Below are 20,407 nucleotides of genomic sequence, written 5' to 3' on the forward strand. Positions count from 1 at the left end.
TGTGGGCCAGAAAGTTTCTGTCTCAGCAATTCAACTGTGCTGTTGTATGCTGAAAGTAGTCATAGATGATATGTAAATGAAATGTCTTGGCTGTCTTCCAAAAGACAACCAATTTCACTGTCCAACTTCACTATCTTGTAAAGATACAATAATAGAACTCTAGACTGAAAATCATTTTTCTTCAGAATTTTTGTAGGTCTTGCTTTTATCTTTTTTTTTTTTGTAGAGACAGAGTCTCACTTTATGGCCCTCGGTAGAGTGCCATGGCATCACACAGCTCACAGCAACCTCCAACTCCTGGGCTTAAGCGATTCTCTTGCCTCATCCTCCCGAATAGCTGGGACTATAGGCGCCCGCCACATCGCCCAGCTATTTTTTGGTTGCAGTTCAGCCGGGGCCGGGTTTGAACCCACCACCCTTGGTATATGGGGCCGGCACCTTACCGACTGAGCCACAGGCGCCGCCCTTGTTTTTATCTTCTAACGTTCCTTTTGAAAAGTCCTTTGCCATTCTGAGTTTTAATGCTTTTTTTTTTTTTTTTTTGTAGAGACAGAGTCTCACTTTATGGCCCTTGGTAGAGTGCCGTGGCCTCACACAGCTCACAGCAACCTCCAACTCCTGGGTTTAAGCGATTCTCTTGCCTCAGCCTCCCGAGTAGCTGGGACTAGAGGCGCCCACCACAACACCCGGCTATTTTTTGGTTGCAGTTTGGCCGGGGCCGGGTTTGAACCCACCACCCTCGGTTTATGGGGCCAGCGCCTTACCGACTGAGCCACAGGCGCCGCCCTTTAATGCTTTTTTAAAACCAATCTTTCCCCCACTCTTGTCTGAAGGTTCTTAGTACTTTCTGTGTGCATCTTACAATTTGCTTAAATTCTTACCACTTTTCTTCATTAGTACAATAGGGATTAGTGATATTTATTTTAGGCTTGTTTTGAGGATTAAGAGGGTAAAAAATATAAAGTGCTAAAAACAAGGCTTTGCCTGTACTAAACAGTCAGTAAATAGTTATCATCAAGTCATCATTTTACTTGAGGCATCTCACTAAAATTGCCTTTCAGTGGTTTTGTCAATTCTTGGAATTGTGGTGTTCCTGTGGTGTGAAACCTTGATTTTGGAGACAAAAATATGAAATGGCTTAAAGTAATACTAGAGGGCTTTAGAGTTAAGGAGTGGAAATGGAATCTTCCTGTAGCCCTGAGCCCAAAATAGGGGTTTGGAATTACATAAGAGCTCTGTCCTCAGTTACACTTGCCAAGCTTGGGGGAAGAAGTTGGAATACATCTGTACCTTTCTCCACACAGCTGATCCCTTACTAGAATTATTCATATGTTAGCATCAATTGCAGGCTGTTACCTGTATTTATATCTTTCAAATGAAAGCTTTTCAACACTGCAGGTTACTTTTTAGCTCTTATAAAGTGTTATACCTGCCTTTGTTATTTTAAATAATGTGTTCTTAGAACCAACATTTTACATTGCCACTAAAAATTTGAGATAGGTCAATGCTGGTGCAATTTGAAATGGTAATTTGAGAAGAGATTTTTCCAGATTATATTTTTATGCAGAAGTGTACTTAATTTCCTCAAATTCTCCTTAATTTTGTTTATTTGAGGACATTGCTTTCTGAGTGGCAGGCTAGTGGGTGTGAATAGGAACAGACCTTATGTGTCATCTTTAAAGGAAATGGGGAATCATTATAAAAGTCATTGCTTTTTTATTATTTTGGAGATGGAGTCTTGCTCTGTCATCCAGGCTGGAGTGCAATGGCATAATTATATATTACTGCATCCGTGAACTCCCAGGCTCAAGCAATCCTCCTGCCTTAGACTCCTGAGTAGGGTGAGTGGCAGTGCCCAGCCAAATGTTACCTTTTTTTTTTTTTTTTTTTTTTTTGACAGAGTCTCACTTTGTTGCCCTTGGTAGAATGCTCTGGCTTCATAGCTCACAGCAACCTCAAACTCTTGGGCTCAGGTGATTCTTTTGCCTCAGCCTCTCAAGTAGCTGGGACTACAGGTGATTGCCACAACGCCTGGCTATGTTCTGGTTGTAGTTGTCACTGTTGTTTGGCAGGCCCAGGCTGGATTTGAACCCGCCAGCTCCAGTGTTTGTGACTGGTGCCCTAACCACTGAGCTACAGGTGCCGAGCCCCAGTTATTTTTTGTTGCAGTTGTCGTCGTTTAGCTGGCCCAGTCTGGGTTTGAACCCACCACCTTTGGTGTATGCGGTTGGCGCCATAACCACTGTGCTATAGGCGCTGAGCCTCGTTGCACTTTTTTTAGTGTTTCCATTGTGTCCTGGTCAGAAAGCCAGTAATACTCTTTATTGTATGCTCTCATTGAGTATTTGGTTATCTGGCTTGGCGCCCATAGAACAGTAGTTAATGCGCCAGCCACATACACTGAGGGTGGCGGGTTCAAACCTGTCCTGGGCCAACTAACTAAACAACTGAATATTGGTTATCTGATAATAGGTTGTTCAATCATTGATTGTAAGCTTTGAAGGCAGGAATCATGTCTTGTCTTTGTGTTCTACATCCATACATGCTAAGTGCTTGATAAATGTTTTACTTGAGGAATGAATGAATACTCTGTTCTTTTATATCACCTGCCTTTGCCCAAGCTATTTCTTCTGCTTGGAGTGTTCTTCCCTCCCCTGTCTGCTTTGTCACCTTCTAGACATTCAACACTTACTTATTTGATACCTTAGTGACAGTTTCTTCTTCCACTGTGCTGCTATAGTTTTTCTTTTCTATGCCTCTTATAAATATTTGATAGTACAGAGTAGAGATCTAAATGTATAGCATTTGCGTCTGAACTTGTAGATTGGTTGGATATTTCCCAAAGTGTCTTAAGTCCATTTCATATGAAAGTAACCTAGATTACTAGGTTGTCTAAATAGGTTGTCTTACTCCATTTTCTGCTGTTATACCAGGATATGACAGACTGAGTAATAAAGTGTGTTCATGGTTCTGGAGGATGGTAAGTTCAAGAGCATGGTGTTGGCATTGGCAAGGATCACTCCATGGCACAAGGCAGAAGGGAACAAATACATGTGCATTCAGGGATCTGTGAAATGGGCTTACTAATCTTACCTGGTATTAATCTTACCTGGTATTAATCTATTGTGTTGATCTTTATTGTTTTACAAAGGCAGCCCTATCTTCAAATTCTGGATAAGCTATTGTATTTCTTTGTTTAGTGATTACATAGAACCTGCTTGCAAGTTCTCCTTCTCTTTCTCTCTTATTAATTTATTTCTCCTTCAACCCCCAGCTGAAAAGTCCCCTCTACTTTGTAGCTTTTCTAGATCCTCTAGGCTCTGTGCGTTCCTATGATATTCCTGAAAGGCTTTTTTCACACTGCCAACTACAGTTTTGCAAAATGATTATCTTGGCTTGAGCCTCTTTTTTTTTTTTTTTTTTGTAGAGACAGCGTCTCACTTTACCACCTTCAGTACAGTGCCATGATGTCACAGGACTCACAGCAACCTCTAGCTCTTGGGCTTCAGCGATTCTCTTGCCTCAGCCTCCCGAGCAGCTGGGACTACAGGCGCCCACCACAACGCCTGGCTATTTTTTGGTTGCAGTTCAGCCGGGGCTGGGTTTGAACCCACCACCCTCGGTATATGGGGCCTGTGCCCTACTCACTGAGCCACAGGCACCGCCCCGCTTGAGCCTCTGGAGGGGACTTATTTTTGTTTATTCATTTTTCTCTGTTTTAGTGTCTACCACATAGTTGGTGCTTGATAAATATTTATTTAACTCATTGTATCCTTATTTATTTTACTTAATGCTAATAAGGGTAGATAAACCAGAGAATGTAGGGTGGAACTTATCATAGGATAAAAAATATTGGTCCTGTATAACCTCTATAGCTTATAACTTACATACAAACACTTAGCATTATACACTAAATTTAAGTTGCTTGAATAATCTTATGTTCTCTATTTCAGGATAGTTTTACTTCATTTTTTGACAGGTGTTCCCCTTTGCCCCAGTGGTTATATTACAGTAACAATTTTGGTAAAGGTTATTTATTTATTTTTGAGACAGAGTTTCACTTAGTCGCCCTTGGTATGTGCCCTGCCCTCATTGCTCACAGCAACTTCAAACTTGTAGGCTCAAGTGATCCTTTTACCTCAGTTCTTCTATTTTTAGTAGAGATGGGGTCTCACTCTTGCTCAGGCTGGTCTCGAACTCCTGAGCTCAAGCAATCCACCTTCCCCGGCCTCCCAAAGTGCGAGGATTACAGATGTGAGCCGCTGTGCCTGGCTCTAGTAATTTATTTTACTTTAATCCATAGCTCAGTGGGTAGGGCGCCGGCCATATACACTGATGCTGGCGGGTTCGAACCTGGACCAGGGGAGCTACAACAACAATGACAACTGCAACAACAACAACAAAGAAAAATAGCTGGGTGTTGTGGCGGGTGCCTGTGGTCTGAGCTACTCAGGAGGCTGAGGCAAGAGAATCGCTTAAGCCCAAAAGTGTGAGGTTGCTGTCAGCTGTGATCACAGCACTCTATCCAGGGCAACATCTTGAGACTCTTCTTAAAAAAAATGTTTATTTGGTGTGGTACCTGTGGCTCCAGCGGATAAGGCGTCAGCCACATACACCTGAGCTGGTGTGTTCCAGTCCAGCCCAGCCTGTCAAACAATGACAGGTGCAACCAAAAACTAGCTAGGCATTGTGGCGGGCGCCTGTAGTCCCAGCTACTTGGGAGACAGAGGCAGGAGAATCGCTTGAGCCCAGGAGTTGGAGGTTGCTGTGAGCTGTGATGCTATGGCACTCTACCCAGGTGACAGCTTGAGGCTCTGTTTAAAAAAAAAAAAAAAAAAGGCAGTGCCTGTGGCTCAGCAAGTAGGGAGCCAGCCCCATATACTGAGGGTGGCGGGTTCAAACCCCGTCCCGGCCAAACTGCAACAAAAAAATAGCCGGGCGTTGTGGCCAATGCCTGTAGTCCCAGCTACTCGGGAGGTGAAGGCAAGAGAATCACTTAAGCCCAAGAGCTGAAGGTTGCTGTGAGCTGTAATACCACAGCACTCTACTGAGGGCGACAAAGTGAGACTCTGTCTCTAAAAAAAAATATAAATATGTATTTTTTATTTTTATTTTTTGTGGAGACAGTCTCTCTGTCACCCATACTAGAGTGCTGTCATCTATCTAAATGTCAGCTTGGCTCACAGCAATCTCAAACTGCTAGGTTCAAGCTATCCTGCCTCAACCTCCAGAGTAGCTGGGTCTACAGGTGCTTGCTACAAAACCCAGATTATTTATTTATTTAGCAGTTTTTGGTCAAGGCTAGGTTTGAACCTACCACCTCCGGCATATGGGGCCAGTGCTCTACCCTTTGAGCCACAGGCACTGCCCATAATTTTTTTTATTTTTAGTAGGAGTGGGATCTCCTCTTGCTGAGGCTGGTCTAGAACTCCTAAGCTCAAGGGATCTGCTGACCTCTGTCTCTCAAGAGTGCTAAGATTACAGGCCTGAGCCACCATACCTGGCCAGTAAAGGTTATAAAATCTTCTTTTTTTTTTGTAGAGACAGAGTTTCACTTTATGGCCCTAGGTAGAGTGCCATGGCATCACACAGCTCACAGCAACCTCCAACTCCTGGGCTTCAGCGATTCTCTTGCCTCAGCCTTCCGAGCAGCTAGGACTACAGGCGCCCGCCACAACGCCCGGCTGTTTTTTTGTTGCAGTTTGGCCGGGGCTGGGTTTGAACCCGCCACCCTCGGCATATGGGGCCGGCGCCCTACTCACTGAGCCACAGGCGCCACCCTGTTGTTGTTTTTTGCAGTTTTTGGTCAGGGCTGGGTTTGAACCCACCACCTCTGGCATATGGGGCCGGCGCCCTACTCCTTGGAGCTACAGGAGCTGCCCCCTCTTAGTTTTTTGATCTTAAAATGTCTGGTTTCCTTTTTTAAAAGAAATGGTGGTAATAGTAGGTGGTGTAGGGTGGTGCCTGTGGCTCAGTGGGCAGGGCACCAGCCCCATATACTGAGGGTGGTGGATTCAAACCCTGCCTGGCCAAACTGCAACAAAAAAATAGCTAGGCGTTGTGGTGGGTACCTGTAGTTCTGGTTACTCAGGAGGCTGAGACAAGAGAATCGCCTAAGCCCAGGAGTTGGAGGTTGTTGTGAGCTGTGATACTACAGTGCTCCATTGAGGGCGATAAAGTGAGACTCTGTCTCTGAAAAAAAAAAAGAAAATAGTAGGTGGTGTACTTTGTAAGATAAGGTATTTGCTCATGACAGTCTTCTAAATATTTTGGGGGGAATTTTACTGTTCTGTGATGTCCAGTAGTCTGGGACCATCATATTTCATTTCTGTGAGACAGTGGTACCCTTCATGTGAAGTAAGTATGGCTTCTTTCATATGTATATTTGGAGGCAATCTTTTTTGTTTTTATGAGACAGAGTCTTACTTTGTTGCCCTCAGTAGCGGGCCATGGTGTCACAGCTTACAGCAACCTCTTGGGCTGAAGCAATTCTCTGGCCTCAGCCTCCCTAGTAGCTGGGACTACAGGTGCCCACCACAACACCTGGCTATTTTTAGAGATGAGATCTTGCTCTTGCTCAGGGTGGTCTCAAACCCATTGGAGAAAATTTTCTAATGTAATTAGGTTCTTTTTTTTTGCCTGATTTTAGCCTTGCACTTTGCTTGATGTATTACAGTCTTCTTCTTTGGCCAATAGGTCTAGTTTCAGTTTTTATTCTTTTCTTATGTATGTTTTAAATTACTGTCTCAGCGCCTGTGGCTCAAGCAGCTAAGGTGCCAGCCACATACACCTGAGCTGGTGGGTTCGAATCCAGCCCGGGTCCTCCAAATAACAATGACTGCTGCAACCAAAAAAAATAGCCGGGCGTTGTGGCGGGAGCCTGTAGTCCCAGCTACTTGGGAGGTGGAGGCAGGAGAATCGCTTGAGCCCAGGAGTTGAAGGTTGCTGTGAGCTGTGATGCCACAGCACTCTACCCAGGGCGACAGCTTGAGGCTCTGTCTCAAAAAAAAAAAAAATTGTGCAACTCTTAGTTAGGTAAACAACTTCCTGTTCTTTCTTAGATAAGATGTGTCTTCAAAGGCTTACTTATGTTGAAAATTTTTATTATGGGCGGCGCCTGTGGATCAGTGAGCAGGGCGCCGGCCCATATACGGAGGGTGGCGGGTTCAAACCCAGCCCTGGCCAAACTGCAACAAAAAAATAGCCGGGCGTTGTGGCAGGCGTCTGTAGTCCCAGCTACTTGGGAGTCTGAGGCAGGAGAATCGCCTAAGCCCAGAAGTTGGAGGTTGCTGTGAGCTGTGTGATGCCACGGCACTCTACCCAGGGCAATAAAGTGAAACTCTGTCTCTACAAAAAAAAAAAAAAAAAGAAAACTTTTATTATTCATTTTTGTTTTAGAAATATTTTTTTGTATAATCCTTATGAAATTTTTTCTGAACTTTAGTTATTTTACTGATTTCTGGCATTTTTCCTTTAGATCTTAATAAAAAATAATTTACTGTTACTAAAATGTCCTTTGTTTAAGATACTTTTGGCAGGTTATGGCTCACACCTGTAACCCAGCACTGTGGGAGGCACAAGCAGGAGAATAGCTTGAGGCTAGGAATTCCAGGTGAGTCTGACCTTTATACTGAAAATAGAAAAAATTAGCTGGGTGGTGGGTGTCTGTAGTCCCAACTACTAGGGTGGCTGAGGCAGGATGGTTGCTTGAGCTCAGAGTTTGAGGTTGCAGTGAACTATGATGACACCATTGCACTCTAGTTAGGGGCAACAGAGGGAGAGACTCTGTCTCAAAAAAATTAAAAAAAAAAGATATTTGGCTTGGCGCCCCTGGCTCAAGTGGCTAAGGCACCAGCCACGTACACCTGAGCTGGCAGGTTTGAATCCAGCCCTGGCCCGCCAAACAACAATGGTGGCTGCAACCAAAAAATAGCTGGGCGTTGTGATGGGCACCTGTGGTCCCAGCTACTTGGGAGGAGGAGGCAGGAGAATCGCTTGAGCCCAGGAGTTGGAGGTTGCTGTGAGCTGTGATGTCACAGCACTCTACCCAGGGCAACAGCTTGAGGATATGTCTCAAAAAAAAAAAAAAAGATATTCACCTTTTCTTTTTTTTTTTGAGACAGAGTCTTACTGTGTTGTCCTTGGTAGAGTGCTGTGCTGTCACAGTTCACAGCAAAATCAAACTCTTGGGCCTAAGCAATTCTCTTGTCTCAGCCTCCTAAGTAGCTGGGACTACAGGTGTTTGTCACAACACCCGGCTATTTTTTGTTGCAGTTGTCATTGTTGTGTAGCTGGCCCAGGCTGGGTTCGAATCCGCCAGCCTTGGTGTATGTGGCTGGTGCAGTAACCACTGTGCTATGGGCACCGAGTTGATATCCACTTTTTCTTGTAGATGAGTATATATAGATGGCAGTCTCCACTATAACTTGTTGCTTCTGTTGCTAGATGGTAAATGACAGAATCCTAAAATTTCTTCCCACTTGCTCTAAGAATCTGTCTTTGTTTATTTTCTAGGCAATACAGTCCCCTCGCTATCTATAGGGTACTGGTTTCAGGATCCCAAGGATACCAAAATCCTTGGGTACTCAAGTCCCTTATGTAATAAAGTGACATAATATTTACATGTAACCTATGCATATCTTCCCACATGCTTTAAATCACCTCTAGATTGTTCACAACACCTAATACAAAGTAAATGCTATGTGAGTAAAGTAGAACCTCCTTAGATGACCACTTCCTCCATACATAGACCACCTCCTTAGGTTGACCTAATTTTCATAGACTGGACATACATACCACGTGTACATATCAGTTTAGTAGACCTAGTTCCTTATGTTGACCAGTTTGTTACAGTCCTTTCAGTGGACAACTTACAGGGTTTCCTCTATAGCTATTATACCATATTGTTCTTTTTTCATTACTGTATTATTGTTTTTTATTTTTTCTCAGTATTTTCGATCTGTGGTTGATTGAATGCATGGTTGTGGATAGAGAGAGCTGACTGTATTCATTCAAAAGGCAATAGTAATTAATGAGATTTTCCTAGAAAAATATTCTTATGTCTTCCATTTTCTGTCCCGTTGGTGATATTTATCCATTACCCTAAAGAGAAGTAATTTTGAATAAGAATAATTGGATATTAGATTTTAATTTTAATTTTGTTTTGTTTTTGGCCGGGGCTGGGCCTGAACCCGTCACCTCCGGTACATGGGGCCGGTGCCCTACTCCTTGAGCCACAGGTGCCACCCTAATTTTAATTGTTTTTTTTTTTGAGACAGAGTCTCACTTTGTCACTCTTGGTAGACTGCCATGGCATCATAGCTCATAGCAACCTCAGATTCTTGGGCTGAAGTGATTCTCTTGCCTTAGCCTCCCAAGTAGCTGGGACTACAGCTGCCCACCACAAGGCCTAGCTATTTTTATTTTATTTTATTTTTTTTATGGTGCTGCATTATGTTTATTTGTTTTTTATTAAATTATAACTTTGTACATTGATGCATTTATGGGGTTCAGGGTACTGCTTCGATATACAATGTGAAATTCTTTTTTTTTTTTTTTTTGTAGAGACAGAGTCTCACTTTATGGCCCTCGGTAGAGTGCCGTGGCCTCACACAGCTCACAGCAACCTCCAACTCCTGGGCTCAAGCGATTCTCCTGCCCCAGCCTCCCGAGTAGCTGGGACCACAGGCGCCCGCCACAACGCCCGGCTATTTTTTTTTTGGTTGCAGTTTGGCCGGGGCTGGGCCCGAACCCGCCACCCTCGGTATATGGGGCCGGCGCCTCACCGACTGAGCCACAGGCGCCGCCCACAATGTGAAATTCTTAACATTGAACTAAGTATCACAATTATACTCATTTCTTAATAGTTTTGAAATGTACCATTGCATCATGCACATTAGGTGAGGCCCCCCCAAATACCCTCCCTCCTCCCATATCCCCTCTTCCCTGCTCTCTACTGGCTATTTTTAGAGAGGGGCTCTTGTTCTCTCTCAGGCTGGTCTTGAACTCAGGAGCTCAGGTGATCCACCTGCCTCGGACTCCCAGAGTGTTGGGATTAGAGGTGTGAGCCACCACACCCAGCCTGGTATTAGGTTTTTTTTTTTTTTGGTGGAGTCAGGTTTGAACCCATCACCTCTGGTATATGGGGCCAGCACCCTAATCCTTGAGCCACAGGTGCCACCCTAGGTTTTCTTTTTGAGCCAGAGTCTTACTATGTTGCCCTCATAGTGTTGTGGTGTCACAGCCCACAGCAACCTCAAGCTCTTGGGCTTAAGCGATTCTCTTGCCTCAGCCTCTCAAGTAGCTGGGACTACAAACACCCGCCACAACACCCGGCTATTTTTTTTGGTTGTAGTTGTCGTTGTTTGGCAGGCCTGGGCTGGATTCGAACCCGCCAGCTCTGGTGTATGGCACCCTAGCCGCTGAGCTGCAGGTCCTGAGCCTGGTATTAGGTTTTTTAAACCAAAACTATACCCTTTTGGAAAGTGTTGGCCAAAGCAGGGATATTAATTTGGTTAAACTAACTAGTGTATGTATTATTACCCTATTTTCCAAACCTCACAATTTTTTTTTTTTTTTTTTGTTAAAGATAGGATGGGAGGTTTGACTGAGCTAATGGCTTCAGCCAGAAACCTCACATTTTTGGACTTTAAATCAATATTTGATATTTGTATTTGCCCAAGAAATTGGAATCTTTGGTTTCCGATATACTCATTCAATAAATACTATGTATCTGTCCTTTTCTAGGCATTGTGCTAAGCAGTAGAATAGATTTCAGCTAATGATCTAGTGGGGAAGGCATACATTAATACATGGTTTTAAAAATAATTAGTTGTGGTAAATGCTGTAAGTAAATACAGGTTACTATGAGAGCATATAAAAGGGAGACCTTACCAGATCTTTAGAGAGTCTCTTTAAGAAGTGACATTTAATAGCTGGGTGTTGTGGTGGGGTGCCTGTCGTCCCAGCTACCTGGGAGGCTGAGGCAAGAGAATCGCCTAAGCCTAGGAATTAGAGGTTGCTGTGAGCTGTGTGATGCCACGGCACTCTACTGAGTTCAATAAAGTGAGACTCTGTCTCTTAAAAAAAAAAAAAAAGTGATATTTAAGCATAAGCAGGACGGGTGAATAGGAGTTGGGCTTTTTTTTTATTATTTATTTTTTTGTAGAGACAGAGTTTCACTTTATTGCCCTTGGTAGAGTGTCGTGGCATCACACAGCTCACAGCAACCTCCAACTCCTGGGCTTAGGCGATTCTCCTGCCTCAGCCTCCCGAGTAGCTGGGACTACAGGCGCCTGCCACAATGCCCGGCTATTTTTTTGTTGCAGTTTGGCCGGGGCTGGGTTTGAACCCGCCACCCTCGGCATATGGGGCCGGCGCCCTGCTCACTGAGCCGCAGGCGCCGCCAGTTGGGTTTTTGATGTATCTTTGTAGGTAAAGGGACATGGTTGTGTGGGCTAGATGTACAAGATAGTAAGAGGAATGGTTTCTTTTTTCTTTTTTTTTTTGTAGAGACAGAGTCTCACTGTACTGCCCTCTGGTAGAGTGCCGTGGCGTCACACGGCTCACAGCAACCTCTAACTCTTGGGCTTACGCGATTCTCTTACCTCAGCCTCCCGAGTAGCAGGGACTACAGGCGCCCGCCACAACGCCCGGCTATTTTTTTGTTGCAGTTTGGCCCAGGCTGGATTTGAACCCGCCACCCTCGGCATATGGGGCCGGCGCCGTACTCACTGAGCCACAGGTGCCGCCCTTTTTTCTTTTTTTTTTTTTTTGAGACAGAATCTTACTCTTTTGCCCTGGGTGGAGTGTGCCCTGTTATCATAGCTCACAGGAACCTCATATTCTTGTGCTTGAGCAATCCTTTTGCCTCAGCCTCCCAAGGAGCTGGGACTACAGACGTGTGCCACTACGTGGGGCTGGTTTTTTTTTTTGAGACTGAGTCTCAGTTTGTCACTCTTCATAGAGTGCTATGGTGTCATAGCTCACAGCAACCTCAAACTCTTGGGCTCAAGTGATCCTCTTCCCTCAGCCTCTGGAGTAGCTGGGACTACAGGCACTCACCACAATGCCTAGCTGTTTTTAGAGATGGGGGTTTTGCTTTTGCTCAGGCTGGTCTCCATCCTGTGAGCTCAGGGCAATCTACCTGTCTCAGCCTCCCAGAGTGCTAGGATTATAGGTGTGAGCCACCATGTCCAGCCCCAGCTAGTTTTTAAATCTTTTTTTTTTAGTAGAGATGGTGTCTTACTCTGGCTGATCTTGAATTTCTGAGCTCAAGCCATCCACCTGTCTCGGTCTCCTGGAGTGTTAGCTTTATAGGCATGAGCCACTGTGCCTGCTCAGGGATGTTGTTTCTTAATGAACACTGATAATCTATGGCATTTTTATCCTCATTTCCATTCACATTTTCTAAAACATGCTTTTAATCACATTACTGTGGCGATTAAAAAACTTTTTTTTTTTTTTTTTTGAGGCAGAGTCTCACTATGTTGCCCTTGGTAGAGTGCTGTGACGCCACAGCCATATAACGCCTGGCTATTTTTTTTTTTTGATTGGAGTTGTTACCTGGCAGGCCCAGGTTGGTTCGAACCACATACCTGGTTCCAGGGTATGTGGCTGGTGCTCTAGTGGTTGAGCTACAGGTGCCGAGCCTGATTAAGAAACTTTTAAAGCTCTTTATTGGGTAAATTATTAGCTCCTTGAAGGCAAGACTGTTGTGATTTCAAATTCCTTAGTCCAAGTGACACATACGGGAGCCAATAATAATTTATTCCTGATTAGTTGTAGTGCTCAATGGCAGGCAAGGATGGAATTGTGGATAAGCTAGTGTGATCTCCCCCACCCCCAACCTAAGACAAAAAGTCCTTCACTAGCCAAAAGGCTATTTTGTAACTCAATCTGTATGTAATTTTTATTAATGTTGTTTGTGTTCATAATATTGAATTAAGATATTATAGGCAAATCTCGGCCTAATGTTGCTAATTATATTCAATTAAGAGCATAGGATGGGTATGGTGGCTCATACTTGTAATCTCAGCACTTTTGGAGGCTAAGGTAGGATAGCTTGAGGCCAGGAGTTTGAGACCAGTCTGGGCAGACAGTAAGATACTGTCACTATGAGAAATAAAAAGAAATTAGCTGGGCCTGGTGGCATGCACTTGTAATCCTAGCAACTTGGGAGGCTGAGGCAGAAGATCCCTTGAGCCTGGGAATTTGAGTTGCTGTGATGATGCCATTACATTCTAGTGCTGGTAACAAAGTGAGACTTTTTTTTTTTTAAAAGTAAATAGAACCACAGCCTAGGAGTTTTGGAGGATGGTGGTGGTCTCATCTGAAGAGTGAGGTCTTTTTTCCTTTTTAGTCATTTGATAATGGTATGTTTGTGTAGAAATCAGAACTGAAAAGGTGGGAACTGAATAGATAGGATAAAGGAATGTAGTCTTGTTGGTGGATTTTCTTACTAAGTTGTCCTGTTTCTTTGGAGTGCTAGTATAGACATCTGAACAGCTTATGAGGTGTTTGTCCTCAGCATATAGAAGGCACTCAAATATTTGTTATTGAATAGGGAAAAAAGTGCTTGTAAATGTTACAGGGCCTATGTGTTTATAGAACAATCTAGGATCAAAACTGTCTATCTTCTAGGTCAGATTGCTTATATTCTGTCTCTAGTGTTTTTTTCCTCCCTTAATATTTAGTAAAATCTCCTTGAAAGTCCAAACAAGGAAAATAAAGGGAAATATTTTTGTGTTACGCTGGACCAACAGGGTGAGCCTAAAATGAGAGAATTTCAGTAGCAGGGTGAAACTTGGGAGTGTTACTTTTATTTATTGTTTTGAGACAGAATCTCAAGCTGTCACCCTGGGTAGAGTGCCATAGCGTCATAGCTCACAGCAACCTCCAACTTATGCTCAAGTGATCTTCTTGCCTCAGTTTTCCTATTTTTAGTAGAGACAGGGTCTCACTTTTAGCTCAGGTTGGTCTCAAACTCACGAGCTCAAGTAATCCACCCCCCAATCCCCTTGGCCTCCCAGAGTGCTAGGATTATAGGCCTGAGCCACAGCACCAGCCTTGGGAGTGTTACTTTATCAGCTTGGTGTCCTGTGTTTTAAAGGAGGAAATTTCTTTCTTTTTTTGGTGAGGCAGAATCTCACTGTTGCCCTGGGTAGAGTGCCATGGCATTATCATATCTTACAGCAACCTCAAACGCTTGGGTTCCAGCAATTCTCTTGCCTCAGCCTCCTGAGTAGCTGAGACTACAGGCGCCCATCACCACGCCCAGCTAGTTTTTCTTTTAGTAGAGACAGGGTTTTGCTCTTGTTCATGCTGGTCTTGGAACTGCTGAGCTCAGATGATCCATTCACCTGAGCCTCCCAAAGTGCTAGCATTACAGGCATGAGCCACCACCATTTCCTAAAAGAGGAAATGTCTTATCTATCCAAAGAAGGTAACCAAAGACTTCAGTTTGAGAAACATGCCGTTATATTAATTTTAGATTATCATATAGAAACATATTTACAAGTAGATTCTTGGTGAGAGTCCACTTTGACAAACTATGGGTAGTATTCTTTTCCCACCGGGAGATCTAATGGTGAATCCTGAAAGTTCAGCATTGTTTTTTAAAGTATTTAGTATTTCATAATATGTTTGCCTCCAGTAGGGAATGAGTACCAAAAAGGAATCTCCACTACCCTTCTTCCCCACAAATGGTCCTCACAGATTCCTCAATTAGAGATGCCATTTGCCTTATTTGGTCTCTTTTGGTATGAATGGTTCTTAACCAGTCTTTCACACCTTAGGATCAGATGTTTTAGTGTTAAGTCAATATAATTTTTTTTTTTTTTTTGTAGAGACAGAGTCTCATTTTATCACCCTCAGTAGAGTGTTGTGGCATCACAGCTCACAGCAACTTCCAACTCCTGGGCTTAGGCGATTCTCTTGCCTCAGCCTCCTGAGTAGCTGGGACTACAGGCGCCCATCACAACGCCCGGTTATTTTTTGTTGCAGTTTGGCTGGGGCTGGGTTTGAACCCGTCACCCTCGGTATATGGGGCCGGCGCCCTAAGAACTGAGCCACAGGTGCCGCCCAAGTCAATATAAGTTTTATTTCTGATTCAGATAATATAAATTTTTTATGAGGAAACCTTAGCGGAACCTTAGACACGGTGGCATTCTTTAATGAGGTGGGAGCTTCTGAAGAGGCAGCTTGTAGGAAAGAGGTTCTTGGGTTGGGGAAGAGAGGAGGAAGATGATGAACTGTTAACTTCTCAATTTTGCTTAGGATCTTGAAAGCTCTTGCTGACACTGCCTGAATTTGGGGGTTCGGAAAAAATTCCGAGGCTGTTAATTTTTAGTCTACACATTTTCCAGTCCCGACTATTCAAGCACAATTTCTGCCCATGTTGTCACATATCCCCTCTGGAAGAGCAAAACGAAGAAAAAGATGATCTTTCCTAAGTGAAAAGTAGGTCAGATCAGAACTGTGGGATGAGTCTCTCCCTGTTGGCTCTTTTCTATCTCCTTATTCTTCATAACGTTATTAAATCACCTAGCACGTAGGTTCATAAGACTACCTAATTCTTATGAGAATGAAAGAAAGCATTTATCCAAAACTTTGGTCACAATTTCTGCCCTTCTCATATTTTTTTGCCTCTTTTCTCTCTAAACAACTCTTCCTTTTTTAACTAGCCTGCTAGTAAGCATAGAAGAAAGAACATCTGGTGAGGGGTAGAGGAGAAAGAACTGATTTTTAATGTTTGGGAGAAATATTTTCCATTGATTTAGTTCAGCAACTGCCTGACACGTATATTCGTTAATATTTTCTTTGCACTTCATAGCTTAAATATCTTGGAGAAACAAAAATTGAATGCACAGGATCACGACACTAAAACTGTCGTGCAAATTTCTCGTTTCCCTATTTTATCAAGACACCATTCATCTTTTCATCGGGCAATTTAGTGGCAACTCCTCTTCTGTTCCCAACTCCGCAGTGAGTCTTTCGATCTCTTCATTTTCCTAGTGTTCTTCGGTCGTGGATATTGTAAACTCGACTGCCTGTCTCTCACGGTCTTTGCTTCAACGTTTCCCGACGCTCTGGCGCCATCCGAGCCCACAGCACTTTGGGGAGAAAGACCTCGGATTCGTTTGAGGGACTTGTGATTCCTGGGGGTCTGCGGAACCCCGTGTGGGTGGGGCTGGGCGCGGCAGGGGCGGGGCCGGCGAGAAGCCCAAGGGAGAAGGTGGAAGGCACAGTTGAGAAAGGCCCGGCAGGCAGTGGTTTCACAGTTTTCACGAAGGCTTCGTGTGCAAGCCTGAGAAAATTAGGTGCCTCCCTCCTGTCTCGCCTTTCTTCATTCTAGAACCTTCAGTAGGCTTTTCTGGGTTGCTGGGACCCGGAAAGGCGCGGCTTCAGCTCCGGGGACGGCTCCCAAGGGTCTTGTGGCTGCTCCAGGGCCGGTTGGACTCCTGTTGTTGGGGGAGGGGCGAGGGAGGTGCTACTTGTGCCTCCTTTTGCGCCTGCGCGGCGGGCTCCGAGTGGGTAGGAGCGCGTGCGCGGTGACGTGGACGTCTGGTGCGCGCGCAGGCTCTTCAGCTGGAGCGGACACACGGTGTGCGAACCGAACAGAATAACCCGCCCCCCCCCGCGGGATGTGAAGGACTCCGGGTGAGGCCGGCCACGCCCCGCACGGTAACTCTCTGGCCTGGGTGGAGAGCGTCGCTTAGTACTGGCCGGATCGGAGTTTTACAAGAGTTTGAAGCTCTTGTGTGTTTGAACGGCGTGAGAAGCTTTCCGCTGAGAGATCTTCGCACGCCCTGGCCAGGCCCGGCCTAGCGTGGAGAAGCCTTTGGCGCGCGCCTGTAGTCTCCTGAGTGAGGCTGCGCATGTCACTTCGCGCGCGTCCCCAGCCTTAACTTCCGCGTTGCGCAGCTAACTGGGAACATCGACGCCAGAGAGAGCGGACACGAGGCGGGCGGGGTGAGAAGCGCCCATGGTGCAAGCCTGCCTTCGCGTGCGTGGGGTGCCGATCCGCATGGTACGATCCGCGTGACGGCTTCCAGCCCGGCGCTGGGCTCTAGGTCGAGATCCAGGCTTAATCGTTTTGCATTTTAGAGCTCAGGTTTTGAGGTTTCAAAAGTCCAAGGGAAACTAAGAAGCTGGGTGCATCGTTTTGACACCTGTTCAAATGTCTCTAGCATGTAATTGGCGGTCAAATTTTTTGAGGCAGGACTGCGAGTTTAATACATGAGTGAGGAAGTGAGCTGTGTAGGAATGGAAACTTAGTAAACAAAGGGCCAGTAGTTTGTAAGTGCAGAAATGAGGGCAGGGAAAACAGGTGGGAAGAGCAGGTGTTATTTTCTTTCTCATTTTGTGGGGGCAGTCTTTGGCTAGATCCGTTTATGGGTTTCCCTTTTCTGTTTAGCACTCAGATGTGTATTTATGCTCAGCATTAATTGACCTCTCTGAGTCCCAGTAACTAAAGTTGAGAAATCTACGTGCGAAGAGTGTGGAGAAGTTAGGGATCATTTCAAACGGGGTCGAGATTGGAAAGCGGTAGTGTCTTGCTGTAATGATTTTTGCCTTGATTTTCGAGGAATGTCTCCTTTCCAGGGTAGAAGCAGGGAGGGGTGAAGGAGGTCTGAAAGGAAGGGTTATCAATGTGAGAAACCAAAGTAAAATCCTTTTGAAGAAAGACTACTTTCCCAGGGCTCGCGTCGCCAGAGCAGACACGTGGATCGCGAGAAGTCTCGAGCCCACCCGCGCGTTGCCGGTGCGTGTTGTAGAAGAGCTTGCTAGGCTTATGCGGCTAAGTCCCTGGTAGACTCCGCCTGCTCTGCTCCATTGGGCACGACGCCGCGACTAGGCTGCAGGGACTGCTTGGGGGCGGTGTGACGGCTGCTGGGAAAGGGACTGGCGAGGGGGTGGGGGTGGGCCAAGGGGCTGGTTCCTGTAGTCTCCACGGTAACAGAATGCGGCTAAGTCCCGCGGAGCTATTGCTGGGTTCCGGCCGGCAGCACGTGATCTGTCCGGTTTCCTCTTCCCCGGAAGAACTTTCCTTGCGGCATTTTTTTCACATGTTTGTTGGGCAGTTGACCTCTGCAGTTGAAAAGTGGCGATCGTGAGCCTTTCGTAGTCGACGGCGACTGCTCCTTTCTGGGAAAGGAGGGAGGCTCTGGTATTTCAAGGATATTGGATTAGCGCTAGTGCTTCTTGCCTACTAGGGTTGTTTGCGGTGTTTGTGTAGAAACAAACGGTGGAAACAACTCTTGGAGGCAAGAAGATTCACTAACAATACACAGCTAAGGACATTTGAGGAAATTAAGTGCCCCGGGTATCTTTACTTACTCTGTTTGACTTCTGTCAGTTCCTCCATAAAAGTTTTTGAAATTTGCTTGTGCAACTGGTAGGGACCTTAGAGGTTTGCTAGCCCTGAGTTGTGGTTAAGTGCCCATTCCTGGAAAATGCTCTTGAAGTCAGCAGTAACAAATGGTATTGGGAGAGAGAAAGTAGTAGTACTTAGGCAGGAGCACTTATGTGCCTTAAAACCTATTGTTTCAGATAATATTTTGAAATTTACCCTGTGGGTTGGGACAAATAAAACGCCTGAGATATTGTCTGTCATGAAGTAAGTGCTTATTAATGAATACCAAATACCATTTAACAAGTGAAGTCAAGAGTGATTAAGAATGTAGTTGGCAGGGCGGCGCCTGTGGTTCAAGGAGTAGGGCGCCGGTCCCATATGCTGGAGGTGGCGGGTTCAAACCCAGCCCCGGCCAAAAATCACAAAAAAAAAAAAGAATGTAGTTGGCTATTTTACTGTCTTTGCCACTTTGGGGGCCATTTTCTGATTATATTTATATCCACGTTCTGTATTTAAGAAATTTAAAATTTCTGGACTATGTATATTAGTAAATACTGAAATTTGAGCAAACTAATTCTCTTAAACTTTGAGTTTCAGAAATGTGGTTTAACTTAACCATTGTTAGTGAAGGATTACATTAAAGAGCAAACTTAACATTTTGGCCTGCCCTACAGTAATATATTTATTTTATGAAAGGTTGTGGTTGTGGCCAGATTCGATGACTCATGCCTGTAAATCCTTGCACTCTGGGAGGCCCAGGTCAGTGGATTGCTTGAGCTCAGTGAGGAGTTTGAGACCAGTCTAAGCAAGAACCAGATCTGTTGCTACTAAAAATAGAAAAACTAGCCAGGCATTGTGGTGGGCTCCTGTAGTCCCAGCTACTTGGGAATAGATTGAGTCCAGGAGTTTGAGTTTGCTGTGAGCTCTGATGTCACTGCCACACTTTCTTTAGCCTGGAGCAACAGTGGAGAATCTCTCCAAAAATAAATAAATGGTTAGGGTGCCCGTCACATGCACCAGGGCTGGTGGGTTGAAACCCAGTCCAGGCCTGCTAAATAAATAAACAACAGCAACAACAACAAAAAAATAGCCGGGCATTGTGGCGGGAGCCTGTAGTCCCAGCTACTTGGGAGGCTGAGACAAGAGAATCGCTTGAGCCCAAGAGTTGGAGGTTGCTGTGAGCTAGGATGAAATAGCACTCTACAGAGGGTGACAAACTGAGAGTCTGTCTCAATAAAAATAAAAATAATAATAAATAAATGAAAGGTTTTGGTTTTTAGCAACTTGGGAAACAGTCTGAATATATTGACCAGCATTTGAATGTGTGTGTGTGTGTGTATATATATATATTTATTTATGTATTTTTTTTTTTAATTTTATTTTTTTTGAGACAGAGTCTCAAGCCGTTGCCCTGAGTAGAGTCTATGGCGTCATAGCTCGCAGCAACCTCTAACTCTTGGGCTCAAGTGATCCTCTTGCCTCAATTTTTCTATTTTTAGTGAGAATGGGGTCTTGCTTTTGCTCAGGCTGGTCTGGAACTCCTGGTGCTCAAGCATTCCACCCACCTGGCTCCCAGAGTGCTAGGATTATAGGCGTGAGTCACCTCAGCCTGCCTTTATATATATATTTTGAGACAGGATTTCCCTGGATTCCTGGAGTTAGAGGGGGTTTGTTACCAAAGCTCACTGCAACCTCTGATTCCTGGCATCAAGCAATCCTACCTCACCCACCCAAGTAGTTTGGGATTACAGGTATGTACCACAGTGCCCAGCTAATTTTTGTTTTTTTGAGACAGAATCTCATTGTGTCACCCTTGGTAGAGTGCTGTGGTGTCACAGCTCATAGCAACCTCCAACTCTTGGGCTTAAGTGATTCTCTTGCCCCAGCCTCCCAAGTAGCTGGACTATAGGCTCTCACCATAAAGCCCGGCTATTTTTTGTTTGTAGTTGTTATTGTTGTTTGGCAGACCTGGGCCAGGTTCAAACCCACCAGCTTCCGTGTATGTGGCTGGCATCCTAGCTGCTGAGGTACAGGTTCTGAGCCTAATTTTTT

At 44.9% G+C, this 20,407-nt stretch overlaps 1 protein-coding gene across 19 annotated transcripts in view; it reads left to right on the plus strand.

Annotated features, from left to right (window-relative positions):
• MGA (MAX dimerization protein MGA) overlaps nucleotides 1-20,407 on the plus strand; it is a 151,266-nt gene that overhangs the window by 19,726 nt on the left and 111,133 nt on the right. For 14 of the 19 annotated variants that reach the window (XM_053593491.1, XM_053593499.1, XM_053593496.1 and 11 more), the window contains exon 1: nucleotides 16,600-17,029. The exons of 2 other annotated variants lie outside the window; for them this stretch is intronic. The gene's annotated coding sequence lies outside the window, so the exon portion shown is untranslated. Of the gene's footprint in view, nucleotides 1-7,587; nucleotides 7,613-16,599; nucleotides 17,030-17,647; nucleotides 17,765-20,407 lie in introns of those variants that run through there. 3 more of the 19 variants (XM_053593495.1, XM_053593511.1, XM_053593494.1) reach the window with 3 other exon arrangements.

The sequence above is a fragment of the Nycticebus coucang genome, chromosome 6 (genome assembly GCF_027406575.1).
Source record: "Nycticebus coucang isolate mNycCou1 chromosome 6, mNycCou1.pri, whole genome shotgun sequence".
In the NCBI taxonomy this organism is placed as follows: Eukaryota; Metazoa; Chordata; class Mammalia; order Primates; family Lorisidae; genus Nycticebus; species Nycticebus coucang.